Here is a 16,729-nt window from a genome sequence, read left to right on the forward strand (position 1 = left end):
ACAGAGAGAACATATCAGTTCACTGCTGCCTGTACATTATCTGATGACGTTCCACCTTTGACCAAGTGTTCTGGATTAACCTTTGACAATTTGAATAATACATGTACTGTTTCATTGTGTCATTGCCTCTATCACAATAGTAAGTCATGGACATTAACATTTATAGTGCTGTGGATGGCATCTGTTTCTGCTGAGGTGTACAATTGGGTTGGCTCATTAACATTGGCATTAATGTTTCATAGAAAGGTACGAGACGACAATTTGAAAAGGTTGGGATTCAGGCATTGTCTGTCTTTCAACTCAATTATTTCAACACGCATATCACCTTCAGGATCAGCAGACCTTTACAGTACCTTCGAAGGGCAACATTCCCAGGTCAGCAAAGCACATTAAAACAAAATATATTTCACTCTTGACAAGATGAAAGGAGAAACAATACGTATAATTTTCCTTGGAGTGTTAGCCCCCCCCCCCCCCCATTCATGAGATCTACTGTTGTATACTGAACCTAATTTACCCTGATTGATACCGCAAGTACCACAATGTTCTCTGAGCAGTAACTTGTAGCAGCATCTATATATAGGCCAGCTCTTTTTTCTCATCTTCCATTCTTCAGTGAACACCGAGACGACCATATGAGCTGATTAGAATGCTAATTTGAGGTTGGTTGGGTAATCACTTGTCTGGCAGCTGTTTGGGCGTGAATGAACTGTTCAGGAACACAATGTCTCTACAGATGGACTCCCCCCTCCTCTCGACTGCCGTTATACAGTGCCTTCAGAAAGTACTCATACCCCTTGACTTATTCCACAGTTTGTTGTGTTACAGCCTGAATATAAAATTGATTAGATCAATATTTTCCCTCACCCATTTAAACACAATACCCCATAAGGATAATTGTATGTTTGGGATACAGAGATGAGGTAGTCATTCAGAAATCCTATTAAAACCTATTATTGCATACAGAGGGAGTCCATGCAACTTATTATGTGAGTTGTTAAGTTAATGTTTACTCCTGAACTTATTTAGGCTTGCCATAACAAAGGGGTTGAATATTTATTTTCTCAAGACATTTCAGATTGTTTAAAAAACCAAATATATTAATAATAATTCAATTTTGACATTATGGGGTATTGTATACAGGCCAGTGACAATGGTCAAAGTAATGTCAATGATATTATTTTTATTTAATCATCAAGTATATGCAAATTTGATAACTTAAAAGGTTTTCAGCAGTTTTTCAAAGAACACAGACAAATGAACAAAATATGAATGTTTGATTTTAGGGGTGAACTTCCCCTTTAATACTTTATCTTCACATCTTGTGCCTCATTTTTCTGATCACCCTTGGTTCCAGAGGGAATTGTTTTTAGAATGCTGATATGGTGGGTGACTTTTTCTTTTAAAATGCTGGAACATGGATAGAATGGGTGAACCCCCCTGAGTTCCTAGTAGACTGGAAATACAATGTTAAAACCTTCCCAGAGGGCTTGACAAGGTCATTTTCCTTCACCAATCCAGTGATGAGTGACTCAGAGGAAGAGCGAGGAGCTCCGGGAACTGATAACAGCAGGTGGGTGTAGTTTAAGAATTAAGGGAGCTGAATTCCAGGTACTCATCCTCCTTGAATTCCTTGTACTCATACTCATTATTTTTTTATTTTCTACATCATTCTATGTGGGGCTGAGATACATTTCTGTATGTGGGTCTCAGAATCATTAAATATCCATCGTCGGACTAACTGGCCATTTTAATCTTTGAGATTATTCTGGACTACAGGTGGAGCCTGGCCATAATCAGGCTTGACAGGGAAGCCAGACCAATGATTCCCTAGGCACAGCTGTTTGCCCTCTATTATGGCCATTCAGGTCACGCAGCGTCTGACCATAACAAAGAGGGAGGGAGAGAGGCTTGGGGCGAGAGAGCACTCTCTCCTGAGCTACAGCCTTTTTCATAGATGTAATGAGAAACCTGTGGGAATCCCCGGAGGTGTACTGTATGCTTCAGCCCGGTGTTTGTCACAGTCAGGTAGGAAACTCAATATAGATCTTCTCAAACTCTCAAACTGGTGAAAAGATCAGGTTCATTTTTCCTATGATGCTTCAGTTATGAAGTATTCTTCCAACAAAAACAAAATGCATTGATGTCCAACGTCACATATATTTAAATATTGCTTTGATAGAATGTTTTGGCTGGTGGGAACTGGGGAAACGATTTAACGTCAGATATACAGGTATATATGCATGTTAGAACAAGCTCCAGTATGTTTGACAAGTTATCAGAATATAAACTACTCAGCTTTCTCATTGATGGTGTTGGCTTTTATTTCATTGAATTTGCAATAAAACTCAAATTGTGCATACTTTATGTCTGTCAAATAATATGAACTCATCAAATACATAAGGGCATGTGGGCCCTGCGTAAAACAACTATAGGTGTATACATCAACTAAAAATGTGCAGAGGAAGGCCCCAAACCCAGCTCTAATAGCTTTTTTTCAATTCATTAGAATGGAGTTTTCCAGTTGAATGGCTGTGAAGACTTAGGGTTTGACAGTGAAGTACTAGAGGGGAACTGGATTACTTGAATGTTGAATACATACGCAATAGCTACGGACTTACTGATGACGCAATGTAGCCAATGCTTTCTAGTGATTTATCCCGCGAGTTGTAGTACATGTCTCTCATTTTCTCAGCCAAAGAGCATTAATCTGATGGAAATTGAATGGGTCCAAACGTTCATCACATTCTACCTTTCAGCTGGGCAGAAATGTGTTTTGGTTGAGTGGATTTGGGTACTCCAAATGTTCTTCTGTTTTGCACGTTTTCTTAATAAGATTTCTGGGAATCCCAATAATAACGATGGAAATATGGATCATTTACACTGCACACCCTTCTCTTAGACTACATCAGTAAGATTAGGGATGACATTACTCCACTCATGTACTTAGATAACAATTATTTATCTAGGACTTGGCAGACTCAAGCCTGATGCACTTAGTTCAGATTAGACTAAGTTAAAATACTCTATAAAATATTTAACAGGAACACACACATACAGTACAGTATAAGTATAATTTTGAGGGCATCCAATAAAACAGCTGTGGTGCACAGTGACGGATATGCATCTCAAATGGGATAGGAAAGTACTTTGATGGGTTGGTCTGTTTAATGATATTTTATATATATACCCAATGATTTATTTCAGACATATTTCAGACACACCTTGTGTCTGCAAAACACTCCTTGCAATGTGCAAAATAACCATAATGGGACAGCACTTAATTGACAACATGGAGCAAGATGTATCCGGACATACTGTATCTAACTGAAAATAGTAGGCAATGCAGAGTTTTTTTTTTTTAATTGAGCGGTCAAAATGTTGGAGATGTTTATTCAAATAATTTGCCTATACTGCTCTCCCAATATCATCAGTGCAGCCCTCTGATGGGTGACATACTGTATGTACACAAATGCAAAATATCTCCTTCCTCTTTGTGTCCTTACATATATGGAGGTCACAAGTTAGCAGTGGCACCATGCCCATAGAAGGCACAGGGGAACGTGCTCCCTCAGATTTGTCCTGATAAGATATATAAAAACTGTTTGTTTGTTTTTTCTCTGTAATACTACTAGCCACTTATACATTTTATGAAGCTGGTTTTAGCTAACCAGATAGGTTCCCAATCTCCCAACCTCATAACCTCATAACTTCTTCAGGCTAGGGTCTTTTTATCTCAATTTCCGCCTATGTTTGTTTTTTCTCTGTAATAATACTAGCCACATACATTTTATGAAGCTGGCTTTAGCTAACCAGATAGGTTCCCAATCTCCCAACCTCATAACTAGCTATCAAGAAGCCGTTTCAGGCTGTCAATCAAGTTAGAGTAGCTAGCTTGTCTGTCCTAGCTGGCATGCGGGCTGGCAAGGTTTAGAAAAGCAAGCAATAACTAAATATTCCTTTCAATCTTTTACCCAGAAGCATATTTAGCTTCTAAACAAGTCAGGAAGATACAGACAGCTCAAGAGGTATGATTTGATATGCAGAAAAGTATACATATTTTTGACATAGAATTAAGTATAATGATTATGACTCTAGATTGCAGGAGAAAAGCACTTTCAAAAAGCACTTTTTTCATTTAGAAAAATGCAAAATTCAGACCACCCCCAAGCCATCCTCACGTACTCTGTGCCCGCTCAGATTTTGGTGGTGCATGACGCCCCTGAAGTTAGACTTATGAAATGGTTCTGTTGAACAGATCTTGGTTGGACAAAGCTCTGGTCTCAGTTTCATTGCTTCAGACCACATATTATGCAAGTCTGTTGGTTGTTGTAAGGCTGTAGAAGGGTACCATATTTCATTAGGTGGTGAAAACATGTACAATTGACAATAACAAACTAACAAATTCCTCAAAGAGAGCATTTCATTGTATTGTAGAGATGGCTGTCTGCCAATTACTGGGATCACACTCACTCCTCTCAACCTGCCCCTGATGAAGTGTAACTCAGCCATATAAATAGAGCAACGTTATTCAATCTAATGCTGAGGATTATGCCCTTGACTTACACACTTTCTCCTCAGATTTTCCCCTCCTCTGTGCAAGTAAAGAAACTGCCAACAAGGATATATACTACATATAAAGAAATGTGTTAATCTTCTTTGATTCACACCAAGGAAATATGGTTCTCAGCATAGCATGTTTGTCATAAATCAGTTGTGATTCGATGAATGTGGGTTTGTTTTTGTGTGATTGGTTGAGTGTCTTGCCCTTGCATGTCCAATGCACTTCATGGATGTTGAGTGCTTTCCTCCTCCATGACCCATTTGAAGACCACAATTCACTTTGAAGGAAAGCCCATGAGGTTACGATGAAAGACTAATTTAACATTGACGGAAGGTCACCTAACGAGTAAATATAGCAATGAAACCTTACCAGATGTCCTATCTAACATTAGAACTTGGATATAGATATCCCTATACTGATCCCTTCATCACATTGATTACTTGACAATGTGACTTTAATCGTGACAAAGAAGAAAATGTATAATGTGACCATGAGAGAGGTACACAAGAGATTTGAGGGACTTATGTACAAATTACTGTTGATAGAGATTAATGTATGGCCCTGAATGTCATCTCATTTTGAATGTTTAAATTCCTCTATGATCTCCAATGATTTCAAGAGGGTATGGGCAGGGAGACAAGCATTCAGGTGAGTAATAATGGAATTATTTACCCTTGACTTGTTTTTTAAATGAAATACAGGGGAGATATTCTATATATTTTGCAGGTGAGTTACGGGTTACATTTAAAATGCTTGTAATCCTTAATTGATCATACTTTTTTAAAAACCCAGTCAATGACATCTTATATCCACTCTACACCAAGGAATGCCTGTGCTATTTAATCAAAATTGTGTCAAAATGGTCTGTGGCGGTCGCCCTGTACGAACACGTCTGTGACATTCTACCCCTTGTAGAGAAGGGGGTAAATCGCTCTGTCCACTATCAGCGATGGATAACACATGACTGGAAAGGTCATAGCAATGTTAGTGCGTTCTAAGAAATATCCGGTTGATATTGAGGTTTGTGTGCCTGTTATTGTCATACTAAAAGGAAGAAACAGTCAGGAAGCACCAACAAAATATAGCAATAATGTATTTATATTGCAAGTATTTCTCAAGAGTTACAGAAGAAAACTAGGTCTAGGACAGCCGCGTGTCCTTCATTTCTTGGGGAATTTCATTTTACTTAAAGAGGGATGGTAATAGAATTGCAGGTCTTTTGAATTGCCATTTATTATGTAAAGCAACACCAGAGAGGGAAGTAAAATGGCAATGATGATTAATGTCATCTTTCCCTTAATGGTCAATTATTGAAAAGATCTTTGAATCCTCCCTGTTCCAGTAATCTGTCACTGAGACACTGGTACATTCTATGAGTTTGTTGCAGTAAAAGGCAAATTGACCCTAATTCATCTTTTGTGGATGTCGGTTCATAGGGAGTTTAACTGACTAGTTCTATTCTGAAGTTGGCTGCTGCGTCTCCCTGGGGAGAAGTTGGACTGAATCTGACAGTTAATGAGCTTTGATACACTCATATCCAGTCAATATAAAAAATTACAATATCCTATCCTAATTTCATGCACACACCGTTTTACGATGTGTATATAGGGGTGGCAGGTAGCCTAGTGGTTAGAGGGTTGGGCCAGTAACTGAAAGGTTGCTGGATCGAATCCCCGAGCCGACAAGGTAAAAATCTGTCATTCTGCCCCTGAGCAAGGCAGTTAACCCACTGTTCCCCGGGTGCCGAAGACGTGGATGTCAATTACGGCAGCACCTCTCGCCGACTGCGAGCCGGGCCTAATTGCCTGACCTCACTAACGCTGAATTGAAGCAAGTCCCCGCAGCAATTTTCCAACATCTAGTGTAAAGGCTTCCCAGAAGAGTGGAGGCTGTTATAGCAGAAAAGGGGGGACCAACTCCAAAATTAATGCCCATGATTTCTGAATGAGATGTTTGACGAGCAGGTGTCCACGTGCTGTTGGTCATGTAGTGTGTGAACCAGTTGAACTAAAAACTAATATTGTACACCCAGCCTTTAGAGATGAAGAAAACTGCTAAGATGAAGATCACGTCCACTACTCAACATGAACTCTATTTCCCAAAGATTGCGCGTTTGTAAAGGTTAGGCATATTAATATTTCTGATGAAGGTTTTTCTATCAGAAGATATTTACATTGCAGAAGACTGTGCTTACCTCCAGGTGTGTGGGAGTCCCAAGACCTCACAGCAATAAAGGCTGATATTTTGTTTTATCTTATTGTAGCAGGGACTATGGGGGTGACCCCAAGCAGACCAATAACCTGCCCTATACCTTATCAACACACGTCTATTTCCCCTGAGGTTTAGGTTGGGGAGATCAATTGGCAGATATAATACTTCAGATAGGATCAATTTTACTTTCACCATCATTGAACAAACCCAAATGACTGTAGAAGAACAATGATATAATGAGTGAAGGTTGCTAGTTGATTATTTGGTTCCGAGTAGAAAACCATTATAGACAATAATACTTTTCAAGTGTTGAGTCAATTAATATGTTATGTGGGCTTCCTGATATTCAGAAGGTAGTGCGGAAGGACGGTAACACAAACTTGATCACAACTTAACTTGCTCATAATTTAAAATCCAAATAGATTGTCCCCGGGTGTTGAGACATGTTCACTATGAACTGGAGGAAATGCATTTGAAGTTGCCTTTTATAGCCTCCTCATCAGAAAAGTTGGTTGCATTTTTTTCTTCACAGCCCTGTGGCTCCCACTCTATGGACCCACTGCAAATTCCCTTTTCACAGACAGTCCTACAGGCATACAGTATACCATTAAACCTTATAATCCATATATCACAGAAGCAGTAAAGTTCCCTCCCCATAGCAGCCATTTTCTGATCACTCCCTTCTCCAACCCACAATTTGCATCCCCTGTGGTCCCCCTCTTCCCACGCACTAAATTCTTCATCCCTGGGCTTTTCCTGTCTCTGGAGAGTCTGGATAAGTGCCCTTGAAGGTGCTCTCGGCTGTTTTGAGAGCACTGTATGCTCTATGGCTTGGAGAAATCCACAAGGAGAAAGGAAATGGCTGTCCCGGTTATGTCTAATGCATTTCGGAGGAAGAACATGTTGCTCCTGTGAAAGGACTATTCATTCCTCTCGCGGTGAGATCACTCCATCTCTGCCGTGCTAGTCATGACTTCTTCCTCTAACTTCATGAGATACTATACCCCCTTTTCTGGTGTATAGACCTAGACTGTAGCTCTACAGTTGCTAAGGAATAGACCCACAACTGTGATTGTGTGTGTGAGTATAATCACAATAATGGCATGAGCATGGAAACAGTTGGTATCTAAATTACTAACATGAATTGATGATACAGATAATAGTGTGATTTGTTTGGTTGCTTCTTTTCAATATGACTCCACTTGAGTGGAGTCCAGAGGAGGCTGGTAAGAGGAGCCATAGGAGGACAGGCTCATTGAAATGGCTGGAATGGAATAAATTAAATGGTGTCAAACATATGAGGACCACGTTTGACTCCGTTCCATTAATTCCGTCCCATCCATGAAATCAAATCAAATTGTATTTGTCACATGCACTTCAAGCGTAGACTTTACGGTAAAATGCTGACTTACAAGCCCTTACCCAACAAAGCAGATAAAAACTTGGCAGACCATGTGTAACAACACCTGCACAGGATCGGTACATCCGAACATTACACCTGCGGGACAGCTACAGGATGGCAACAACTGCCCGAGTTACACCAGGAATGCACAATCCCTCCATCAGTGCTCAGACTCTCAGCAATAGGCTGAGAGAGGCTGGACTGAGGGCTTGTAGGTCAATTGTAAGGCAGGTCCTCACCAGACATCACCGGCAACAACGTCGCCTATGGGCACAAACCCACCGTCGCTGGACCAGACAGGACTGGCAAAAAGTACTCTTCACTGACAAGTCGTGGCTTTGTCTCACATGGGGGGATGGTCGGATTCGCATTTATCGTCGAAGGAATGAGTATTCCCCCGAGGCCTGTACTCTGGAACGGGATCGATTTGGCGGTGGAGGGTACATCATGGTCTGGGGCAGTGTGTCACAGCATCATCGGACTGAGCTTGTTGTCATTGCAGGCAATCTCAACGCTGTGCGTTACAGGGAAGACATCCTCCTCCCTCATGTGGTACCCTTCCTGCAGGCTCATCCTGACATGACCCTCCAGCATGACAATGCCACCAGCCATACTGCTCGTTCTGTGCATGATTTTCTGCAATACAGCAATGTCAGTGTTCTGCCATGGCCAGCGAAGAGCCCGGATCTCAATCCCATTGAGCACATCTGGGACCTGTTGGATCGGAGGGTGAGGGCTAGGGCCATTCTCCCCAGAAATGTCTGGGAACTTGCAGGTGCGTTGGAGGAAGAGTGGGGTAACATCTCACAGCAAGAACTGGCAAATCTGGTGCAGTCCATGAGGAGGAGATGCACTGCAGTACTTAATGTAGCTGGTGGCTACACCAGAAACTGACTGTTACTTTAGATTTTGACCCTCCCCCCCTTTGTTCAGGGACACATTATTCAATTTCTGTTAGTCACATGTATGTGGAACTTGTTCATTTTATGTCTCAGTTGTTGAATCTTATGTTCAGACAAATATTTACACGTTAAGGTTACTGAAAATAAACGCAGTTGACAGTGAGTGACAGTGATTAGTTGGGGTGATTGAGGTAATATGTACATTACACTGAGCCCATCCTCCTATATCTCCTCCCGCCAGCCTCCTCTTTGTGGAGTCATACATTAACTATTGTTCATCTGACCTTGTGAACGCGTGAACAGTTTTCTATGGTCATGTTGGAGGTCATTGGTAGACCTCTTATAGCAACAAAGTGAATGCCCAACCTCTGACCCTTTTGCACTTGCTGAAAACACAGAATTCAGATGGTTGCTTTTGAGCACTGCTATCTGTAGCTGTACTGTATAACCTGTATAACTGACTAAAGAATACTAAGCTGACGGTCAGTCAATGACCTTAACTGATCCCCACATTTCTCATGCAACCACTGTTTAGATGAGACACACCACACGATTGTGATTCAGCTGCCTCAGGCAAAACCACAGATGCTCACTGAGCTGAGACACTGAGAAGGTCCTGGTCATTGATAACCTCTGAGCTCAGGAGTATACACTCAGGCTTTGCTCTTTCTCTTTGGATCTAACGGCTACAGGATTGAAGACAGTGTGTCCCAGGAGGAGTGCATTAATGGCTTTACAAAGCTTCAGTGGCCCCGCCTGATCCCGTCCCTTATGACAGACAGGCTCGTGATGGGATAGACACTACTCTGACTTCTACAGCATTGCTGAGCCCCAACGTTGCTGCTCAGATTTTACTTTGTGTTCGAGATTCATGGGTGACCATAATGTAAGTCTATAAATGTTTGCTCGGGGAAGTACACCACATTTCAATGTTTGTATTCTTACCATATTCAGTATTACATTCGCTAGGCAATCGTAAACAGAAATATGGGAACGCAATGTGCCATGAAATTGACATATTGAACATGCACATACACATCGCATTCATTATTTTAGATGGAAGATAAGACTGTGGATGGATCTTGCTCTTTGAATATTATAAGGTATTGATTTCCGTATTGGGAATTGAATCCCTGACAACTTCCAACCTCCTCCAGATATCCTTGTATCGACTGACTTGTCTCCAGATCACTCTCCCTCGTCAGCTGTGGTGCTCTTTAAAAGTGACTACTTTCCAGGAAATCAAAGAGCAATTTAATCAGGAAACTGCCATGTTGCAGGGCTGTTACAGACAGTGAGAGGTAATATATGCAAGGAGACAGAGCTACGACATTGGCTCCATTTCAAGCCCAGGCTCAGCTGATGCCTGCTTAAGATTCTCCCACATTTGCAACATTTCAACTCGGTTTATGACATCTGTCTGATGTACAAAGAGAGGAGAAGTTTGTATGGAAATATCGGTTGGTCAGTGCCACTTCAGGCCCATTACCACAAGACAAGACCTCGCACTAGTCCCCACTAGTTACACACACACTCCAGCTAATCATCACTGAATCCATGTGTGATGAAATGTGATGAATCCCCACCAGACAAAAGTAATGGGAAGTGTTAACATCCAGGACATCTAGTACTGTGGCCATCTGTTAGCTGGCCTGGCCATAGAAACACCACAACATTCTATATCTATGAGCCTGCCACTGTCCTTGTTTCCAGCCTCTTACAGAAAACCAATATTAATCCCTTGATCAGCTGACTGTCACACTCCATGGCTGCTTTGTCAAATTTGACTTGTCACATGCGTCGTAAACTACAGATATAGACTAACAGTGACATGCTTACTTACGGCCCTCCCTGCAGAGAGAGAAAAAAATGGGAGAAATAATAGAAAAAGAATAACAAGGAATAAATACCTAATGAGAGACAATAGCTTGGCTGTATACACGGGGTACCAATTCCGAGTGGATGTGCAGGGGAAAGAGGTAATTGAGAAAGACATGTGCATATTGTGACATGGTGAGGTTGGACCCAGGTGTAGAAAAGAGACCAGATGAGGAATCAGTGGTTAAGGATAAACATAATACTTTACTGAGAAACGGTAACAGAAGGATCACAGGAACACTGGGAAACCAACAAACACTCAAAAGTCTCAAAACCTCACTCAGGAGACAAACACACACAATTCAGGCTTCAGCAAAGGACAAAAGAAAACACACCTCTTTTAACAGGGAAATCATAATGAGTAAATAGGACCCACCTGAGTGTTGTTAATGTCTCTAGGACGGTCTCCGCCGCCCTCTGGTGACAGGAGGAACCATGACACATGTGATAAAGTGACAAGGCAACAGGATCTGCACATTGACTGGCTGAAGAAACACTCAGCACGGGAAGGTGACATGGGGTAAATGTGTCAACAAGTAGGAGCTTTTAGAGTGTCATCTGCACTCAGGATCTGCTGCCCTTGAGGCAAGATGAGGACATTTGGTCACAGCTGCATGACACGTACAAAATTAGCACCCTCTGTGTAAGTGGTGTTTGACATTTCTCTTGATATGCAAGCTCTGTGAAGGACGGACGTCTCTGTTTCAACGTTTCCTGATACCAGGCTGTGAGTCATCAAACAGTGGGAGAGGGAGGGTAGAGTGCACTCGTTGCTGATGAGAGAGTGGCTATAGATGTCGCAGAGAGAACCCACACTTCTTGGTCTAAAAATGTCAACTTCAAATTCCAAAGTATGGTTTCTATAAACCATATCATCCAGGGCCTTCTGCATTTTTTTAACATACCACCTTGTAGGAATGGGAACGCTAGAGATATAAAACATTAATTGAATGGCCTTTTATAATGCCTAGTTTCCAAACCTACCGTATGCTATTTTGAGGACATGACTGCTATCCAAGCATTATTGGGTAGCCTAGCAGTTAGAGCATTGGGCCAGTAACTGAAAGGTTGCTGCTTTGAATACCCAAACTGACAAGTTGAAAATGTTTTGATGTGCCCTTGAGCAAGGCACTTAACCCTAATTTCCTCCAGGGGCGCTGTACTACTATGGCTGACTCTGTAAAACAATACATTTCCCTGCACCTACAATACTTTTTTTTTTCTTTTTTTTTTACACCAGATGCAAATATACACAGTATGGATACGTGTTCTATATTCCAGGTAAAGTCAGTATTAAGAGTTGACAAGATGAGCCATGCAACAGCACATTTGAAGGGAGAGGAGTCATTGACTATTTTTTTATGAGTGCTGGTTGTTTGGTACTGCATGCTGCTATCATAATCCAATCAGACTCCAGGTGGACCTTGGGTAAAACAAAGCAGTGGATCTCATTTGGCTGGCCTTAATGATGTCGCTGCCTGAGCACCACATGACTTCCTGCATGAGGGAACGTGTTCCCTGCAGGTTTAATAAGTGCTGGACAAATCTACTGGGGATTCTATCAATAAAGGTCTGAGGATGACATTACAGAGACATGGGGAAATTAGCATATTTGTTGTCATCAGTGGTTTAATGAGAGAGAGCACAGAATTAGTATTGCCAATGCCTTCCTTTGATATGTAACATGAAGAGATGTAGTTTCCATCTCTTTTCTGTAATCTGTACGCTCTCTCTCTCTCCCTATCGCTCTCTCTCACAGCAGACAGAAAGAAGTGTATTTTGTTTCTTGCGTATAACTAAAAGCATTGCCAATGTCACATTACATATATACAGGGTTGGGTAGGTTACTTTCTAAATGTAATCGGTTACAGTTACTAGTTACCTGTCTAAAATTGCAATCAGTAATATAGCTTTTGGATTACCCAAACGTAATCTGATTCCTTTGAGTTACTTTTGGATTACTTTCCTCTTAAAATGCATTAGAAGAAGACAAAACAGATCCATCGAACGCATTTGGTGTCATCATAGTGGGGTCAGACTCGCCCAGGTGGAACAAATTTACTGTAAACTTGCAAATGTTTTCAATGCTGAATTGAATTGTCATTGAGAAAATAGAAAGGTGTCAGTGTATTGCTTCGCAAACATCCTTTCTGAATTTAAAAGTAATCCAAGAAGTAACCATATGGGGCTCTCGAGTGGCGCAGTGGTCTAAGGCACTGCATCTCAGTGCTAGAGGCGTCACTACAGACCTGGTTCGATTCCAGGCTGTATCACAATCGGTCGTGATTGGGAGTCCCATAGGGCGGCGCCGGGTTAGGGCTTGGCCGGGGTAGGCCATCATTGTAAATAAGAATTTCTTCTTAACTGACTTGCCTAGTTAAATAAAGGTTAAATAAAAAAATATATCGTTTTCCAAATGTATCTGTATCTACAACATTTTAGCTGGTAACATAACTGATTACAGTTTTTAAAAATGTGTAATCAGATTATATGTAATCAGTTACTCCCCAACCCCAGATATATATACATTGTATGATTGGCCTCTGGCTCAAATAAGACACTGCTGTTAGATACATAGATGATACATGAACTGGACCACATACAGTATGTTAGGGTCACATATGTCATGGTATATAGAGAACATTAAGTTACATTTTATTTTAACAGTGTGTAATAAAACATTTAAAAGGAATTTAAAAAAATATTGCGCAACATTTAGGGTTAGGGTTATGTTTGGTCAGGTAAGGGTTAAATAGCACTCACTTTATGATTAGTAAATGGTTAATAAATGTGGGAGCAATGATTAAATGGTTTATTACCGACCATTAAAATAAAAGTGTTACCAAACATTAATACAAAGTATTAACTTGTTGCAATTATGCAAAATGATCCTAAATGATCCCGTAGAGGTTTTAAGTAAATGTGTTCTTGGAGTGACCTTCATCTCAATGTTGCCAATGAAAATTGCAGCAACTTCCTTCAAAGTGAACATGATTGACAATCCAGTCAGGCCCTTCCTGCTGGAAAAATAAGACGAAAGAAGAGGGTGAGAGAGAGCATCCTCCCCAGACCTTGTTCCCGTTGCCTAGCTTATGTTGCTCCAAGGTCTGGGATATCCGAGACTAGACTTGCACAACAAGCTGCCAGAAGATTTTAGGATTTTTTTTAATGTTGCTTTACTCTTGTTTTACCTTGTGTGACCTTTAACATGGAGTCATATTGTGAATCTATTTGCCCTTTAGAGGAAAAAACAGCCTTGGGCACTACTAAGAGAAACAGTGAAGGAAAAACAGAGTAATTATTATCATTCTTCAGGTGAGCATGTTTTAGGGACCTGCATGTTCTGTCTAGGACTGTTAAATCAATACGTCTCAGTTTAAGATTCATATGGATAAAATTATTTATTGAATCTCCTAGACTCACTTTCTTCCAGAAACAAAAATACACTGTAACTATTTTCTCTTTTCTTTCAAAAGTGAAAAAACAAGAGTTAACTTAATCACGATGCAATATCCGAGTACCTGTCTGTTTCTGTACAGAAAGGGCTCCTCGAAGGAGAGAAAATGACGCACCCTCCAGGGCTTAAAAGCAGGGATTCGTTGCCATGGGAACAGGCAGTTATCATACAGAAAATATATATACATACCTGCTTATTCAAATATTCACTCACACCTCAGTCTCACTGTCACAGGGGACATTCTCAGAACTGCAAATAGCCATGGAGCATACTCAGAGATAAAGGGCATACATAGGCATACGTGTCATAGACATAACAAAAATGCTACGATTTTTGATCAGACCAAAATGTCCACGTGAACGTGCTTGCGGGTGTGTGTGCAGGTAGTGGGGGAAGGAAGGGTCAGAACAGATTGGACAAAAGGATGTCACTGCTCTTTCAGAAATGTGAATGTAGCTACAGTATATTCACAGTCCTGGATCGCAGCCATTCTGGAGTTGTGGGGGAAAAGATTAACACTTTGTTGGTGATTGTGGCCCCATCTTCTGCGTCTCAGTGCTGAGAAGAAAAAAAAAATAATTGATTCAAAATCACTTCTCACTTCTTCATAAGTCTGCATCCCTATCATCTGGATCCAATATTTGTAATTAAATAACAAAATGGCTTCTGTTTTTTCCCCGTACTTAAAACAATACCCATCAAGCATTGAGACAGAGATTCAGTGTTCTACTTAAATATGTATGATGAGAATTCCTCCCAGCTTTGTATGCATTGCAGATGTCACATGCACCAACCTTTCCTGCAAACAAAGTCTGTGAATTATTTATCTAAAAGTAAATTAGCATTTTGTCTCCAATCTGCACTTCCCCCTGCCTGGCATTGTGTGTGTCATGCAAACCAAGTCCGGATATAAAGGGGTTAGCTGACTCGCCAGACACAGAATCTACACCTGTGAGGACCAAGTTGCTATACTGTATGTAAGAGGACAACAGATCTAGACAGCTGTGCGTTTGACTGTCTCTCCAGCTTGATATCAAATGGACATGACTCAACAGTGGAGCTAGCCACAGAAGACGTGTTGACTTATATTGAGTGTCCTTCACTTAGATTTTCCCACTTCCAGAGGTGTGTTTGGTGACTCACAGGACTTGTCTGAACATGTCACCTGGTGTAGGGGAAGTCCACAGAGCCCTTTACGAGCCAGAGTGAGTGAGTGCCAGGGGGATGGCAGTGTTTATGTGTCCTTATGAATAATAGAATGTGTGGAATCTCTAGGTGTGTATGTTCAATTATTGGAAGCTCAGAGCCACTGGACTGGTACAGAAGACTTCTGAGCTTAGATTATCCTTTAGTCATAGCTGGGTCTGGATCTCATACAGACAATAAATTGAGACACTGCACCTGCAAAATACACACAGCAAGACTCTCATGGATCAAAAGGATGCCATGTTATTTTTTCTTCTGTTGGTTTTCAAGGGAGACCTGGAAAAATAGATTGCACGCATTCAGATACAGAACAGGGAATGACATCTATTTTATGTTGTAAACACGCTAATGTTAAAGTATTACAAACATATGCACAGCATAAAGCTGAGTTGGAGATCTGCTGGAGGTTTTCAGCTACGCTAATAAATCACTGTTTTCCATTTGTGTTGCTGTGTTTTCTACCAATGCTCTTGTTTTTGTTCAGTTTGTTGATTGATTGTCGTCTTCCTGTTTATGAAACGGCACATTCTGTATGCCACGGACAATAAAAGCACTTACCTTATCAGTCCCAGGAAATCCCACAGTTGCTCTGCCTTCATATTGAAGTGTTTTACTATTTTCTATTCAGGACAACCAGGGCTACAAATAGAATACAAAACAGCTGAATTCATGAGTTGTAGTTTTATTATACAAAAACAAATTCTGCCAATCAAAAACCTGATAAAAATGAATTTCTAAGAATGCTATAAGTACAGAAATAGTTTCCTCATGTAACGGCTGTCCTCCTCCTCTTCGGAAGAAGAGGAGGAGTAGGGATTGGACCAAAGCGCAGCGTGATGGTTTGACATAACGAAGTTTATTAAAGTTAAGACGAAAAACCGAAACACTTCAACAAACTACAAAATAACAAAACGACGTAGACAGACCTGAACATGGAACTTACATAAATACACGAAGAACTCACGAACAGGAACAGACTACATCAAACGAACGAACAAACCGAAACAGTCCCGTGTGGTGCAACATACACAGACACAGAAGACAATCACCCACAAACAAACAGTGTGAACAGCCTACCTTTATATGGTTCTCAGAGGAAACGTCAAACA

Source organism: Salvelinus namaycush, chromosome 30, assembly GCF_016432855.1.
Source record: "Salvelinus namaycush isolate Seneca chromosome 30, SaNama_1.0, whole genome shotgun sequence".
NCBI classification, from domain to species: Eukaryota; Metazoa; Chordata; class Actinopteri; order Salmoniformes; family Salmonidae; genus Salvelinus; species Salvelinus namaycush.